Here is a 17,417-nt window from a genome sequence, read left to right as displayed (position 1 = left end):
TATCAAGGTAGGGATACCTGTTACCTGGGAGATATTGGCTAACAAACTATGGCATGGTATTATATTAATAATAGGAAAGTCTAATGTAGTCAGAGCAGTGAGGAACAAAGGAATGTATTTCCATCTAAAATAAATCTTTGTACAGACTTTCCAGACTGAATCGAAAAAATCTGAGATCAAATGACAAGTTTAATTTTTTTTTTTTTATGGATGAGTTCACAGCAGGATCTGAGACCTCTGTTTAGGTGAGTGCTTCTAAATAAAGTTAATTATGTCAACAACTCCCTGAATGAAGATATTTGCCTAAATTAGAGGAAAACTGAACATTACTGTGAGACTATACTGAAACTCACTGTTGATTTAGACAGCACTTAAAGCAGAGTATTAGAAAGAAACAGTTTTAAATCCATTAGTTAGAACTAATGCAAAAAAATATAGTGATTATTGCAGTGAATTAGGTCTTAGAAATTGTTAGCATGGAAGTATTCAGTAAAATTAGCATTCCTTGCAGATGCTAATTGTATTCCTATAAACTACCAGTAAGCCTCTTGAATCACCAAATCTCCTAAATCCTCTGGTTTTGAAGGGTGATCATATTATAGTCTTAAAGGAGCGTCTGAAAGTATGAACTCTGGTTTAACCAAATCCCCAGAAATGAATGGCTGGCTAAATATAAATCTCTGCGCTTAATTCTGGTTATATATATTGTAGGTTAGCCTACTGAGCCTGAAAAAGCCAAAAATGAACAATGAAATAAAATATAAAAAGTCTTCCAAAGACACTTATGTAAATGATTATAATCTGTATTAGGCAGGTAGACTTTAATGTGTTAAAAATAGTGAGAATTAGAGGGAAAAGATACCACCTTGCTTTTCTACCTAATGTACACACTTCTTTAGTTAATCATCTTTTCTTAAAAATCCATGTCCTTCTCTAAAGCAAATAGATTGTGCTTAGCCCAAAGATATCTCCTGTGAGCTCTCCAGTCAGTAATTTTAGTTTTGCATCTGGTTGTCAAGTGATCTATGCACCTATTTTGTTTTGTGCAACAACATGAGTGATTCCAGCCTAAAATGATGTAACCGACTGGGTCTCATCAGGTCCATATTGGGTACCTATGGGTATCAGTGCATCTACTTTTATAGGTTTGGCTAATCTAAAATTTTTACTCAATAGCAAAACAAACAAATGAATAAATAAAAAATCAAACCAAAACCAAAACCAAACAACAACAACTCCTCAAAAAACCCCGCAAACAACAAAACCCCAAATAAACAAAACCACACAAAACCTGAAGATTTCCTTGAAGTCTAAAACATATAAGCCATGAAGAAGTCAATTAGCATTTCTCATCCTTAGGATATTATTGTAATGAGAAATGTATATGTATAATTTTCTTGAAATTGTTATATTCTCTTCAGAAAGGAAATTTCTGAGTTTTATCATGATGGAAAAATGTAAAACTTTTTTGTATGTTTATTTTTTTTCCAAAAGAAACCAGAAGGAACTGATGTCCTTCAGCTTTCCCACTGCTTTAGAGTCCTGGCTGACTAAGGGCCCTTAAAACTGAAGGGCCAGAGATGAAGAGTCTTGCAATGGGAAGCAGAAATTTGTAACATGATAAGGGTTCGAATTTAATTTATGGATCACATGGTTTTCTAGGTTGCCAGCTAAGGTGTGGAAAGTGTCAAAACCCTAGGATCCCTACTTTCAACTCTGTCAAAGGGTTGAAGCTGAGTGTGGGCCCTGAGAGCCTTCAGTAGAACTGTGGCTTTGGCTCCCTGATGAGGAATATCAAAACCTTGGCAGTCCTAACATTGATGTGACCTTGGTTATAAGTTTGTCTCAGAACAAAGAGCCTCCAGAGCCAGCAGGTGAGCTAGCAGGAAACAAAACAGACTTGAAAAAAGCCCTTTCCAATATTTTTGGCAGGAGTACTGGTTCATGAAAAATTATGCCATTTGTGAAAAAAAAAGAGCCATTAGTATATATCCAAGACTTTAATTTGTATTTCTAAATGACTGGTTTTGGCTGCAGAAGCACACAATATTGAGGATTTTGCTGATAGGATCACCTCTGCTCTTATTATTTTGGTTGTGGTCACAAGCTGAGCAAGCATATAAGCAAAGCTTTATTCACCCTGAATTCTCAGCACTGATATACCCAAGACATGAAAATCTATCCCACAGGAATAAGCCTTAGTCTAAAGAGTATCAGAGGAGTACAGGTAAAGTGAATTAACTGCCTATCTGGAAAATGTGGAATAAAACATGATTGTAGGTTAGAATATATGAAATGAAAATGTGAATGCCTAACATGGTGTGTGGCTCCCTTTCCAAGCAGTCCCAGCTGCATTTCTACAGTGTTATATAATTTAGAGTTTTCTGTAAGAATATTTGTGGTGTGGAGGATTTAGTATTTTGAAATATGGTTTTCTTTCAAGCACGGGGTAAAACCCCAAAATGCTGAAGCAGTCAGTGAAGAAGAAAGCACCCTGGACTTCTGTTCCAGTCCTACCTGACTGACCCAGCTGAACCTGGGAAGACTCAATTGTTTACCTGGGTCACCTGCAAGGCAGGCCAGCTGGGGGAAACAGTGTTATGGGAAAATGTTGTTTGAAGGCCTCAGTTTCCTAAATACACAGGTGCCTTCCCTGCTTATCTTGTTTGGTTGCTATGGGATGGGACTGTTGTTGCAAGACTGTGGTCCTGCTTTGATTCCCAGCTCACCCTCCCACAGCCTGTCCAAGCTGCTCCCAGAGATTCAGGAAACTTTTTTTAGAATTTGGCAGCTATTAGGCCCCGCCAAGTGTTTTGCTGGGTGGAGCAGGCAGGTGACCTGGAAGGAGTAATGGAATGCTGCAGTGTTTGCCCTAAGGAAAGGAATCTCTTATGTTCCTATTTGGGTTCCCCTGGAACAGGAATCAAACTGGGTTTATAGCACCTTTTATACAATCACAAAATCATAAAATCATTTAGGTTGGTAAAGATCATCAAATCTAACCATTAACCCAACACTGCCAGGTTCACCACCAAACCATGTCCCTAGGCACCATATCCACGTCTTTTAAATACCTCCAGGAATGGTGACTCCACCACTTCCCTGGGCAGCCTGTTCCAGTAGTTGACAAACCTTTCCATGAAGAAATTTTTCCTAATATCCAATCTAAATATTCCCTGGTACAACTTGAGGTTGTTTCACACCTCCCTACAACCTGCTTTCGGGTAGTTACAGAGAGCCATAAGGTCTCCCCTGAACCTCCATTTCTCCTGGCTAAATAACCCCAGCTCTCTCAGCTATTCCTCATAACACTTGTGTTCCCAGACCCTTCACCAGCTCTGTTGCCCTTCTCTGGACTCATTCCAGCACCTCGATGTCTTTCTTGTGAGGGGCCCAGAACTGAACACAGTGTTCAAGGTGAGGCCTCACCAGTGCCCAGTGCAGGGGGACAGTCACTGCCCTGGTCCTGCTGGCCACACTATTGCTGATCCAGGCCAGGATGCCTTTGGCCTTCTTGGCCACCTGGGCATACTGCTGGCTCACGTTCAGCCAGTGTCAACCAGCTCCCCCAGGTCCTTCTTTGTCGGACAGCTTCACAGATCTTCTTCCCTGTGCAATTTTGATATCAGAAAAACAATCACATTCTAAAACCAACAACAGCAAAAAACCCAAAATCATTGAGAGTTTTCATATCATCCCTGGGTTTTTTCTCCTTCTTTAATGACTATTTAGACAAAAGCAGCAAGAAAAAGTGGTAAACACAAATGTAGAAAACAGCAAGAAATTACAAATTCTGCTGAATGTATGAGTTCACTAGTGTCCTTCAGGAACAACATCCAGAAAGCATTTTTAAATACTTCTGAAGAACTTCCAGCAATTTTCTTGAAGTAGTGTTTCTCTGAAAAGAGTTTAGGCAGTGAGTGACACATGCTTACTTCACAGAACAGTTTCTGACTTTACGCAACATCTGCTCACTTTGGCAACAGGTTTTCCATTGTCAGCCTTTCACTACCAGCAGCTCTGGCTTCCTTTTTATGCCTGATCTGCTGTTCTCAGGCCATGGGTTGAAATTAAACATGTATATGTATTGCTTTGTGAATTAAGTGTATTTCAATCTGGCAAAACATGATTAGCTAGACATGGAAGTGCACCTTGCCATGTTTCTTAGAGGTGTGAAGTATTTTCACAGAGCTTTCTTTTGTGTTCTCCAAAAGAACAGAACTTGGTCTACAAACACATAGAGTTGGGAAAGCATTCATGTGATGCCAAAACTCACTGTAAATTCTTATTCAACAGCTTGAATACTGCTTACAGGGTTGAAATATCCTTTACACTAACACCACAGTTCTATAAGTAGCTTTCTATTAAGACAGAATGACTTAACCCATTCCTGCCCCTTCCATAGCCTATGTTCAAGCCCACTTTTGGGCTATCATTGTGATAAACTTGACCGAAGACTGCATACAGCTGGGAAAAATTTGCCCCAGACATTAGGGGGAATACTGTGTAGTAGGGTATTTTTCAACAGGATCTATGAAAACAGTTATACAGTTGTTTCTAAGGGGGGAAGGGGCAGGGACTGACATGGCCCAAGACTCCTGATGTATTAAACTCCATAAAAATTAGCAGTGAGAATTGGCCTCTAATACATGTAAAACCACTCCCATGTCAATGCCCTGTTTTCTAAGGCAAAAGTAACAGTCTTAGTGGGAATAAAATCCCATTTACATCAGACAAATAGCATTTATGTGTCCCTAGAGGAAGATTGATTGTCACCCCTGGAAGTGCTGGAGTGTTTGGCCGAGCAGCACATCCCTGTGTTTCTGCTGCCTCCAGCCCCAGCAGCGCCAGAAGCACACAAGCCAGGGCCCCTTGGCTTCACAGCCCAGCCCAGAAGGGTATTTATTCTTCTGTAGGCTGCAAAAACAGGAAGTGACACTTCAAGTAATTGCAGATTTGCTGTGAGCCCATGGCTGGTCCCTCTGCATTGTCCCCGCTTTCCTGTTTGAGCTTGGAGGAAGTGGCCAGAGGGATGGGGGGAAGGGAAACCTCACTGTGATGATTCTCCAACAGCAACCTACATTACTTAGGGGAAGAGTGACGAAAACATATTCAAAACCTTGCCAAAGGCTCTCAAGAAATATTTGACATCTAACCTATAACAGCCAGTGGGAGTTAAAGGTTAAATCACACACAACCCAAGTGTTCGGGAAAAGGATATGTTTATGTCATCAACTTCTATTGGGTTGTAAAGGAACAGTGCATGACAGTGGAAAGGGCTTCAGCTATCAGGAAATACATAGTGGCTTAGTGCAACTATCTGTGAACGTGAATGATGCCAGTTGGTTCTATATATTCATGTTTTCATATCCAAATGCCTTTTTCAAGTCAGATGGTTAAATGGGGAGAGCACAGCATGGACACCACTGGCTACTTTCTTTGCCTGTGTTCATGTAGACATGAATTATTCCTCAAAAACTCTAGTTTCCCCTGCAGTATCACTTCTTGTGGGGAACTGCCACTAGAGAATCAGACAATCAGCATTGCCCATTGCTCTCATGTAATTTATGGACCTAAAAAATCCAAACTAGCAATGTGTTTTCTAAGATAATATATTGGTATTCTGCAAATTGAATGATGGAAATGCTGTCTTTGTTGTCAGGTGCCAAAACACTATAGAGGTTATTTCATTCTATATAATGCTAATACTTTGGTGGTTGTATTTCAGGAAAAATCATTTTGCTGGTCATCGCTTTTTTGGTCTGCTGAAAAAGAAGCTGAATTTGGGATTATCTGTTCCGTGAACTCAAATAAGGTTTTTTCTCATTTAATTTCTAGCACGCTGTAAGAATTTACCAGACAAAGACTGATGAACCTCAAGAAAGAAAATCAGTCTTATCCTGAGGTAATGAATATATTTGGTATGTTGTTACAGCTTTCTCTTGTTATATATTACCCCCTAATATATTATGTATATTGTTATATATTACCCCATTACCATTTGCCACCATTTATGAGAACTCATTCAAAACTGCTAAAACCGGGTGAGACAGATCCCATTTGCTAGCTGGGGTGTGTCTCATGTAGCTTTAGCAGTTTAGAACAGGTACGCAGAACCAGTTGTTTCCTCTACCAACGCTGTTGGTGGGAACTGTTGGAAGAAAATTCACCTCACATGCCTTTTCAGATGGATAGATCACTGATAATAAAGGGAAGCTATATACAGGGTTTACACTAAACTTCTAATTTGAGATGGCTAATATTAATTAAGGAGAATCCTGCTGAAAAAAATAAATTTCCTATATTTTGTACAAATAAAATTAAAAATAACTTCGGGACATGAATTAAAGGCTGGTATTAATCCTCTGTGAATGTGCCCCATTCATTAAGAAAAAATTTAATAATGCATAATCATTCCCAGTACTCAGTATTATATGCCAACAAGTTGTAGCATGAATATAAACATTGTGCTGGCAGGGCAAGAATGACTTTTGGAAATTTTCCTTTCAGAATAGGCAAAGCTGCAAATAGCACTTGAAGGGAAAAAAAAAAGGTAGAACAATATATCAAATTAGTGTTGCAGCATAGGCTTTCCTATTCATGTTCTGTCAGGCTGGAGGTTATCGATGTTTATTTAGTTGTGTGTATTAGACAATATGCCTTGAGATACAGACATTGTGCCAGTAGTCCTCATTTATAAAATGAAATAGTCTGAAAGTTATTCTAGGACACTTGATTATCTTATTTTTAGTTAAGTCCTTCCTCGTTAGTGTTGTGTGTTCCTTGGATCACTGTTAAAAATATTTTCTCTTAATGGTTTTCTCTTTCCTACAGTTAAGCAGTTGAGATTTGAGTCTCAAAGGTTAGAGGCAGAGACAGAGGTACCACTGAGCTTAAAGACCAGATCCAGATGTTGAAGAGAAGGAATTAAGATGGTCTTCATTGACCATCTTCTATACACCATTCTTTCCCTGCCTTATGCTCACTAGGTAAGCTCATCAGTTATCTGTTTAAGTGCACAGGTGTCAGTGTCACTGTGGTGTCAATTCTCACCATGCACTGCTGACAATGGAGTCTTCCACAAGAACAGAGGAGTTAGAGGATATCCACCTTTTCAGTGTATCACAAACTGACTATTCAACATCCTTCATTCCAGGCAATAGTGTTGTGGTTGTGTTTTTCACCCTTTCCTCTTTTCATTAACTCCTTATGCTCAGGAGATGCAAGTAGGGTGAGAGTCCATGGCAAAGGACACTGCCCTCAGCAGAGCTAAATCTTTGGAGACAGGCACTTAGCGGCTGAGGGATGTTGGCTGATCTCAAACTATTGCTGCATGGACCATCTCACTTCACTGGTTACTCTGATTTTTCTTCTTTACTCTGAGAGTCTTTGATAAATATTTTACAGCACCAAGAAAGGGACTGCAACACAATAAATCAGTTTTCCTTCTGGATTAGGAGGAATTTATATCAGGTTAAGAGAATAAGCATGAATTGAACTTCAGCTTTCAGAGGTAGCAATGCTTTGAGATAACCAGTGCTCTGAGACCAGAAAAGAGGCATCTCGGGAACAGAGGTCGCCCCAGGCCTTTGCCTTTTCTTTGAAGAGTTCCAAAAATAATGGTCATGGGTCTGTGGTCCAGGAAAATGTGTGCCAGAGACCTCTATAGAACTGTGCTCCTGTCCACCAGCAACAGATCTGCTGAACATGATCAGCCGGTGTATTTTCAGTGGAAATATTAATTCTAGTTTAACAAAGTTCATAAGGATGTGTCATAATTTTACTTTGTTATTCAAGTGAAAGTTCAATACTATTAAACAACTAATGATACCGCCACATTGTCCTCAATTTTAATTTTATAATATATGGTTAAATGAAGCTTCAGTGTCATCTAAAATACCTATAGAGGGAATTATGTGACATAACCTCCATATTTTTTCCCAATTAGTTTCTTTCACTCCTGCTATTTAAAAAGAGTTCTTCAAGCTGTTGTAGAGCTGCCACTTGAAACTATTTTCTTAAATGGGAGAAAAAGTGGAGGTGCATGTCTCTGAGAATGCTGTCACAGCCAGTTGCACAAATCTTGCTCCTTACAGTAATATATTTCAGCTAAAATTTGAAAAAAAAATTGCTATGTTATTAATAATTTGCTTTCCCCAGAAGCAATCTGACATACAAAATGTTTGGGTTTTTATCTTAGCCTTGTGGCCCAACCATGCAGTCACACCTTGTCATTGTGGTATAAATTTAAAATGCCTTATAAGTGCAATTCAAGCTCTCAGCTTTGATGGGATACAGACATCAACTGGTCTGTCCCTTGAACTGTGACCTAAAACAACCAGGCTTTTTCCTTCCCCACGGGAATCATGTGATTGCACTCTCAGCAGATAATTTTTCACGGATTCTTTTATGCTATTTCCTACAGAGGAAAACCATCCTGTTATCTCACTTTAAAAGATTATTAATGAGCATTTTCATGTTTTTTGGGGGGTTTTTTTGTTGGTTTTTTTTTGGTTTTTTTTTAAATATGTCTCCTTCCCTTTCATTGCTTATCTAAGCCCATATGCTTTAGAAGAAATAAGACAGGATCACAGATGTATTTTTTTTCCCACAGGACAGAAAATAAGCAATGATAAATATGATAATAAGAAAATTCACTGTAATACAGAATGAAAAATAGTTAAACAGCAAATTTGTAATTTCCCACCAAAATAGAAATACCTCAGAGTTTAAAGTCATTACAGAAAATGTCTGTAGTCTCAGACTCTGAATTTCAACAAGATAAACATTTCAGGAACAATTTATGTCCTTTTGTTTGTGCAATCCCTCACAAGGACACAGCTAACATGCCTTCCTAGGCTAATATCTTAGATTTCTGCAGTGACATTTTCTTAAGAAAACAATTCAAGGAGGTTTTCAAGGGCTCGTGAGATACAGAAAATTCTCAGAAACAAAAGTATGATAAACTGAATACTGCACTCAGTTACTCTGGTTTGTAACTGAAGTAATCCAGAATTTTGCTGCTGTACTTGATAAAAGACTCACCATTACTCACAGGTGCTGTGCCATATGAAGCAGGCTGCCTTATTGTTGAATAAAAATCAGTGACAGTGTCAATTCCTACTCTGTCTGAAAAAAATACGGATATTTTGTATGCAGAGACAGGGTCCATTCATCATACATAACATATACCTTTAAATGACATTGCATGTTTTTTATAAAAAAGCGCATCTTCCTTTTGTGGAAAAAACCCAACTGTGTGAGTCAAATATTTCTGTAGTAAACAAAAAAGGCCTCCAATAAATAAAAATTCTGGTTTAAGCTAATTTGATATTCTGAGAACACATATTCACTGCTTTCATTGCTTGTGAAAGTGATTATTAAATGAGTAGCAGCTGACATACATAAGCAAATTCAAACCATTAATTCCTCTCTTAGCTTTCAGATCCTGAGAGTGGAAAAATCATGAAAGGAAGTGTTTCTTACAAGATTTTCCTTTGTGATATCCACAAAAGGCTGCTTTCTCCTGTTTTCCCCCTGTGGATTATGATTACTTATGTTTCCAGGCATCTGACTGCAAATCCAAGATCCTAGGGCTCTTTTACAAGTCCTAAACTGAGTGACTTCATATTCTTCCTGCATGCTTTTGCAATTCTTTTGCTGTAGGCATTCTAATTCCGCTCCAGGGAAAATTAAGACATTTTTAAAAACTGGAGTAAACTTAGCTCACCAAAACTCAGTGGTGTAAGGATACAGGTGGGATGGGACAGTTTTGTCATTACAGGAAAGGAAATAGGACTCACTTGATAAGCAAATGTGCTTTTTTCAGCTACTAATGACCTGTCCTGAATGATCAGAAGAAGAACACCAGTAACTACTTTTCCTTTAACTCAGTAATATAGAACTTTATTTTTACAAGTAAAAGTTCTGAATATGATATAAAAATGATACACTATCAGGGTATAAATTGATTAGTTATACACCAACTGTTGACTAAAATTCTCCTCCATTTCTCAAGATGTGTGACAAGGAACTTTTCTAAATGTAAAGGACTGGTGAAATTTCCTCTGTTTTCAAAACTAGGCCAAAAAGGAAAAAATTTTTTTTAAAATCAAAGTATAGTTTTTTATTTTTTCTGAACTACAGAATCACTGTCTGTCAGAAGGATCTTCCTTTGATACTTCTATGGAATATGAAGAATTTTTCTCTTGACTAGTTCCAGCCAAAAATTCATAAGAGTTTTGATTTTCCAACAGAAATTTAGAAAGCAATAAATGGTTTAAAAATCCTTTTTTCACAAGTCTGGAGTTCAAGTAATTTTTCCATGTGCTATAGGCCTGGGCGGTTTGTATCTTTCATGATCATCATACGATGCTCTCACACACTCTGATGTTACTGGAAAGTTTTCCATCCTGCCAATTTTACAACGTCTTTTGAACAAACAAAATAAATTGAGCTTCCTCAATCTTTCATCGTAATTCCTTGAATCACTATTGCAGATCTCTCTGTAAATTTTCGAAGTCGTTCCTTACTAAAAGAAACTGTTGATACCAGCTCTGGTGAGATTATTGCAGTGACAGGCTCTGTAATTTCTGTATGAAATTACTTCCCTACTCCCACCTTCAGGTTTCCTGCTGATGCATCTGTGGATTGCATTTAGCTTCTTGCACAGACAGCTATGCTCAGATATACTTTTCAGTGTTGCTGTTTTCCAGGATACAACCTTCTACCCTAAGCGTACCTTGCAGCTATGTTTCTAGGTATCTGGCATAGTATTTAGCTGCGTTAAAGTGATGCTGCTGAAATAAATGTATCTTAAGAAGTCACCCAGGCCAGCCTATATAACCGATCAGTTCACATCTCATTTACCTCTCCAGTGAATTATCCTGACAAATGCATATATTGCTAGGAATTTATATATTTTCATCAATAAGAACTAATTGCATTAAGAAATACCCATTTCACTTGCTTTAATACATTTTCTGTTGTATCACCTAGCCAGGTCTTTTATAAACCAAGATTTTTCGCATTCCTTGTGTTACAACATTTCAATACTTTTCTGAAGGAACAGTCTTTCCATGATCTTGCCTGTGGTTGCTAGTAGATTCCCAATTTCAAAGTTTATAAAAATGCAGTTTATAGAGTGTTTAAGATCCTTTCCATACATTTTTTTTGGAACAAAAATGATATAATTTTTACGGGAAGATGAACTTATTCTGAATTCAAGCTCAATACAATACTCCAAGTTCAATACAAAACATTGATGTATATATTTTTCTGTTGCTAACTATCACAAGTTAATTTGCTCAATAGTTTTATCATATTAATAACTATTGGCTAAATATTTTTTCTGTAGTAAGTTAAAGTAATTATCTCCTTTTCTCTTTAATTCTAATGGCTGTGGAGTTTCAGTGATTTCTTTAACTTCCTATTTCCTTTATCTGTGTTTTCATCCAATATTATACTTTCTGGTGGCACAGTATTTTCCATACTCAAGTACATATTAAGCTGTTAAAAATATATTTGTTCCTCTTGATGTTATTTTATATAATTATAGACACCTTTAGTAATGTTTATCAGTTTTGAGCACCTAGGAAAGCCTCATTTTACAGATTTCCGATTGCCTTTAAAATTTTTTTTGGTATCACAAAGAAGGTTTAAAGGATTCCTGATCAGTATTTGTTCTGGTTGTTAAACCAAATTATATCAATCTCAGGATTTCTACAGGATTTCTACTGATCATTCTGTGTTGCAGGAGACACTTTATCCTCCTTTCTTCATTGTCTATGAGCTGCAGAAAAAGGTAAATGGTGCCTTCCTATAAAGACTTGATAAGTGACTACAAATACAGGAGGTATATTTGATAAGATGCAGTTATACTACAGACCTTATAGATGCTTAATATATTCTCAAGTACTCAAAATCAATTTATCTTCCAGGTGATAAGTTAAGAAAGAATTTTTGTACATATCAGATTGGCAGAAACCACTGTATTTTTTTTGAAGCCTGTAACATATGGAGTAGGTGAAGCATGCTCAGCTAATTCAAGTCCTTGATTGCTGTGGTGCTGGAAAGATCACACAGCAGCAGAGGTAATTGCTTACCCTTCTTTCTACTTAAATATATCTTTCTGTTCAGTTTTTGTCTTCAGATTTGAGAGACTGGATCTTTTAAAGCACCCAGTATGTATACAAGTCATAACTATTCTGTATTCTATTTCCACATGGGGAAATTATCAGTATAATTACATCTACTTGATCTATTTGTACTTACACAGCACCTAAACCTCCTAAACTGACATTCTGTGGAGGGACACATTTTTCCTGAATCTTTTAGAAAAGAGGGGGATTGCTATTTCTATTTCCTCAGCCTATTCAATAGCCTCTTACATTGTCTTAGCATTATCCCATTTTGTGATTTATAATTTAAGACGTGAATTAGTATAAAATCAAGGTTCTGTCTTTCTGAATCGTTTGCAACTCTAAATCATGCAATATCCCCACTGTCTTTCTTAAATAGTCTGTAACCAATGAGTTTAATATCCAGTCATGTGAGTCATACCACTGCAGTTGAGTAATACCAGCTAGCTTAAATTTCTTTTCTAAATTTGTATTTTCAATTCCCCTGATTCTCAGAGTGGTTATAGGAACAGATTGTTTTTCTCATTCTGGTTCTTCAGTCCTTTTACATTTGTTCATATGTACTTGCAAGTTCTTCTGCATAAACTAGATGTTCTTTCTTTTGTTCAAAGGTGGAAATAGCTCAAAAGCCACCTGTTCCACCTTCCTAGAAAAAGCATCCCTGGTATCGAAGCTTTTCTGGAGTTGTTTCCCTGAAATAAGTATAGTTTTCCTAATTTATGCTACAGCTAGAAATGATCCTGTTGCATGGATAACTCCAGAAGAGTATTAAACACAGGTAGGGAAGCTACATATGCCTATGCCTAACCTCTGAGTGAGTATGTTTTCATTTATGGTAGGTAGTATTCACTTGGTACAAAGATGAACCTTCCCTCCTGGATATATGGTAAATAAAACTTCCAATTTGTGCCTAGAGTGGATGAAACAGAGGCCCCTTGTGGAACCAAAATTTTGCTATAGTAACGAGGAGCCAAACATGTCTTAAAATAGTCAGACTGATGACTTGGTATCAATAATAGTCTTTTCCCACCTGAGTTTCAGAGAAGTTAGGTTCAAATGTGTCCCTCTGGCCTGCTCAACCATTTTTCAGGTCTCTTGGCTGTTAAGCAGATATTTTAAAATTTTTCTCCACATAAGAACTCAGAAATTACTAATTTTGGATAAACCAGAGTGTGAGAAGCTGACTTTGTCTTTGGGAGCTGGTGGAGGGCACCAATTACTGCATTTTCTTTGATAGCCCAGTGAGCAAGTTTCTTAAAAGTAGTAAATTTTGTACATTTGCTTCATCAGAAAACCTAGCTATGCTCTACACTCCTTACTGATGAATAGAAAGGCTGTGTTTTTGCAGAATCACATCATTCCTTTATTGAGCAAAGAACATCACATATGGGATATGCTATGTTCTAGGAGGTTTAAGACTTTGGGGAAGAGGACTTCCTCTCTTCCTGCTGGTAGGTGCAGTCACTCAAAGCTCTTGGGCTCTTGGGTTTCCTCCAAAGGCTCATTTCATAGGAGCTGGTGCTGAATTCAGAACTGTTTCTAGATGTGTTATGAAAGTAGGTATAAGCAGTGCTACAAGAGAACTTAAATTCTGCACTCAAACCTACTCATAAAGGGAATAATTTTTGAAATGATGCACAAAAATCATGTTTACATTAAAAATTAAGATGCATGCAAAGACAAAACTCATACTACCCTGCAGCAGGGATTCTGAAGCTAGTGATGAACAGAGGGAAGAGATGCTCTTGTAGTAATATTGTGCAGGCTCTCTGCAGACCCAGGGAGGCAGAATATGTGTGTATGCATGGTAGGGAAGACAATGACATGTGCTTTGTCTTTTCTGGAACAGTATGCAGAAATTCTGAAGCACTGTAACTGAAGCAGCCAGTAGCAGCAAAACAAAAATGTCTTTCTGGTCAGCAGCACAGACCACATGGTTGGTGTCTTGTTCACTGCTCCTGCATAAATGGAAAGGGGAAGGAACTGGATGTGAAACACCTTGTGCATATAGCAGCATTTAAGGAAGATATTTATACAATACAGAAGTACAACACACTTCTCTGTTGCTGAATGGAAAGACATTTTCAGGAGGAAGCTCTTTGGGGCATGTATTAGCTGTGAGGGAGAGAAATGGAGCTGTAATGGATCACATAGACAGGATATTAGAGAAATCATGATTAGAGCTAGTGTTGAGGATAAACATAATTTCATTATGTGCCAGGGGTATGCCAGACATCTGTACAGTTATCAAGAGACAAAGCATTTGTAGATGTCCTTTCTGTTTTCTTGTCAATGGAGAGAGAGTTCATAGGACCCCCTGGTAAGACAGTTCATCAGTGTTTTATTGGCCTTGGAGGTTATTTTTGAACAGAGACATATTAAAGGTCACCACTTCTTTGTTCTGCGTGCATAAGTGATGCAGCTTTAAAAGCAGGCTTTTCTGCTTTGTTTCACAAAGTAATAGCATCCTTGTGATACAGATGTAATTGCTATACATGAGTCCATTATTGTTTAACAAGGCCTCTTTCTTGCAGATGGAATGTATAATTTTTAGGAAAAAATTATTTTAAATTTTAATTTAGTTGAATAATAGCTACATTTGACCAGAGCTTAATTAAAACGTGATAACTTTATAAATCCAACTGGACTGAGTTGTCCTTCCTATGTAGACGTTATCATTAGCTTGCATGAAACTTCTATTCCTTTATTTCATGCTTTATAAAAAAATTAATCTAACTGCAGTTACAATAAATTGCATTCTTAAGTCAAGGATCAGGTTCTGGTTGCCTTACTTTTGCTGAGTGGCATCTTTGCAATACGTTGTTGCTAATATTGAAGAAATATAATTAGAAAACTTACTCCCAATGAGAGTAAAAGTACTAGTATGTATGTAATATATGTATTATGTAATATAAATACAGAATTCACAGTACTGCAAGTGTGGCCTGAATGAGGAGTCTAATCTCTTCCTTAGCCTACTGATTGTACGCTTGCTCAGACAGCCCAGTCTGCAATTGACCCTCCTTGCTACCAGGGCACACAACTCGCTCATGTTCTGCCCTTTGTCTACCAACACTCTGAGAAATTCTTTTCAGTCCAGTCAGTTCCTAGCCTGTACCACTGTGTGGGCTATTGCACCCTTCCTGCAGGACTTTGCATTTCACTTTGTTGAACTTCATGAGGTTTCCATCAGCTGCTCTCTTCTATCTGTCAAGATCCCTCTGAATAGCAATCCTTTCCTCCAATATGTAAATGCTCCCCCAAAACATTGTAAACCTTGCTGAAACTGCTTTCTATCCTACTGACCATCTCATTAAGAAAAATGCTGAACCGTATCAACCGCTGAGGAACTCAGCTCCTAACTGGCCACCAGTTTGTACTGCTGATGACTCCCCTAGCCCTTTGGCCCCAGCAATGCAGCCAGTTGCTAACTCCCCTTACTCTCCATTTATCCAAACTGTATCTCAACAGTTTGTGTGCCATTACACGCAAATATGCAGTGCCAGCATGTTTTGGAAGTCCCTACCGCCCTGTTTCTGTACACATTTTAGATGTGTGGATCTCATGACCATTTTCCTAACTGGACCATTTGTGTTATGCATGACTGTGGCAGAGAAGAAGACTACTTCCGCTCCCCAGCTTTATCAGGTCTGTAGAAAGAGCTTGAGTTAAGTTCTTATTCCCAAATTTTTAGTCAACGCCTGTGATCACTGACTCAGCTGCTGGCTGCTCACCTGGTTAGGGCTAAAGTCAGATTTTTCAGTGGTGTATGGCACCTGTGAGCTGGCTCAAATTTGAAGACCTCAATTTGATCCTAAGAGAGGCTGGTTCTGTCCCGAAAAGAGACACCACTGAGGACCTGGTCTGTCCAAGCTCTGAATCCCCAGTCTTTGCTTATGATTGCAAAAACATCCTCAATGTTATCTTTGTGACTGACTTGCAAAAACCTTCAACTTCTTGCAGTAACAGTGGATTTGCTTTAATTTTAAAGGAGTCTAGGCTTGAAAATAAGTAGTAGTTTCTTTATTAGCTGACCCTCATTCTGTTAACTCAGGTGCTTAAACAGCAAAGAACCTGCAAAATATGTGGAAGTCGAAATCAGGCTACTATGTCCTGTGTGGATCCAGGAGTTACTTCGGACTTCTTCATAATGCATTTACCTAGACATAGCCAGCTGCAAGATGTGGAATCTCCTGAGAACTTCAGAAGTCAAGTAATCCAGTTATAAAATTAAAGTGTTTGACTATTGCACTAGAAATCAGTGCTGACAGAACAAGAATAGCTTTCTTTGTTCTTCTGTTTTATTTTCAGACAAGAGTGTGGCTTGCTGAGCTTGTCAACTTGCAGCTGACCTTTAAAGGTAAGCACCTGTCTTTACACCCACATTACCCTCCTGTCTACAAGCTCCAGCTGCCTCCTCTAACATGTTTACTGAGTACTTCAAACCCTTGAATTAGGGGATAGCCAGTTTTTCAGCAGCAGGCACTTTTCACCAAATGGGACACTTCAGTTCCATTTCCACTGTGCTAATGATGAGGTAAACCTAAACTGTACACTTTTGCTCAGGCTATGTTCAGGCATCACTCCCTGTGCTTCTCTTTGCGGTTAAATGATGCTGACCACAAAAGTCCCTGTGGACAGTAGACTAGAAACCTTGAAACATCTGATAGCTGCATAGTTCTGTAGAAGACAAGTGGACCTGCATGGTGTGCCTGTAGCCTCCATGTCCACATAAACTTCTGTACTTCAATTTTTTTAGGCCTTCCAACCAGCAAGTGCCATGTTGCCCCAGTCCTTCTAGTTCCTCCAGCCCTGTGTGAAGTAGCATGTGGGAAAGGTCATGCCTGCTACCCCTATCAGTCCTTCTCAGCCCAAACATGATTGTTTGAAGGCCAGAGATACTCTGCAACGTTTTTTTCTCCCTGTTTGCTTGGGAAGACTAGGATATACTACTTCTCTATTTACTCCCCCACTTTGGCAGCCGTATGAGAATGCCAGTGAGAATGGTGTAGGGGTGTGTTCAGTTATCTGAAGGTTTGGGAGAGTTCTGGTACATCTCATTGTTTATACCTTTAGGCAATTGCAATGGCTGCTGTGATTTTGAAGGATATTTTTCTCATGGTTCCTTAGTATTCTTACAGGTCTGGCCCCCTTTGGCACCTGTGTAACAATTAATTTACAGATTCTATCTGCTGCAGATAGGTTTTTTTTTATTCCTGTAATAAAAAGGCAAAGGCTCCACTAAGCTTGCTCTTTCCCCAGGTGATTAAATTCAAG

This window comes from Neopelma chrysocephalum, unplaced genomic scaffold (genome assembly GCF_003984885.1).
Source record: "Neopelma chrysocephalum unplaced genomic scaffold, ASM398488v2 Primary Assembly neopelma1_96688, whole genome shotgun sequence".
NCBI classification, from domain to species: Eukaryota; Metazoa; Chordata; class Aves; order Passeriformes; family Pipridae; genus Neopelma; species Neopelma chrysocephalum.
The sequence above is the reverse complement of the archived record's forward strand: the minus strand, read 5'-3'. Positions refer to the sequence as shown.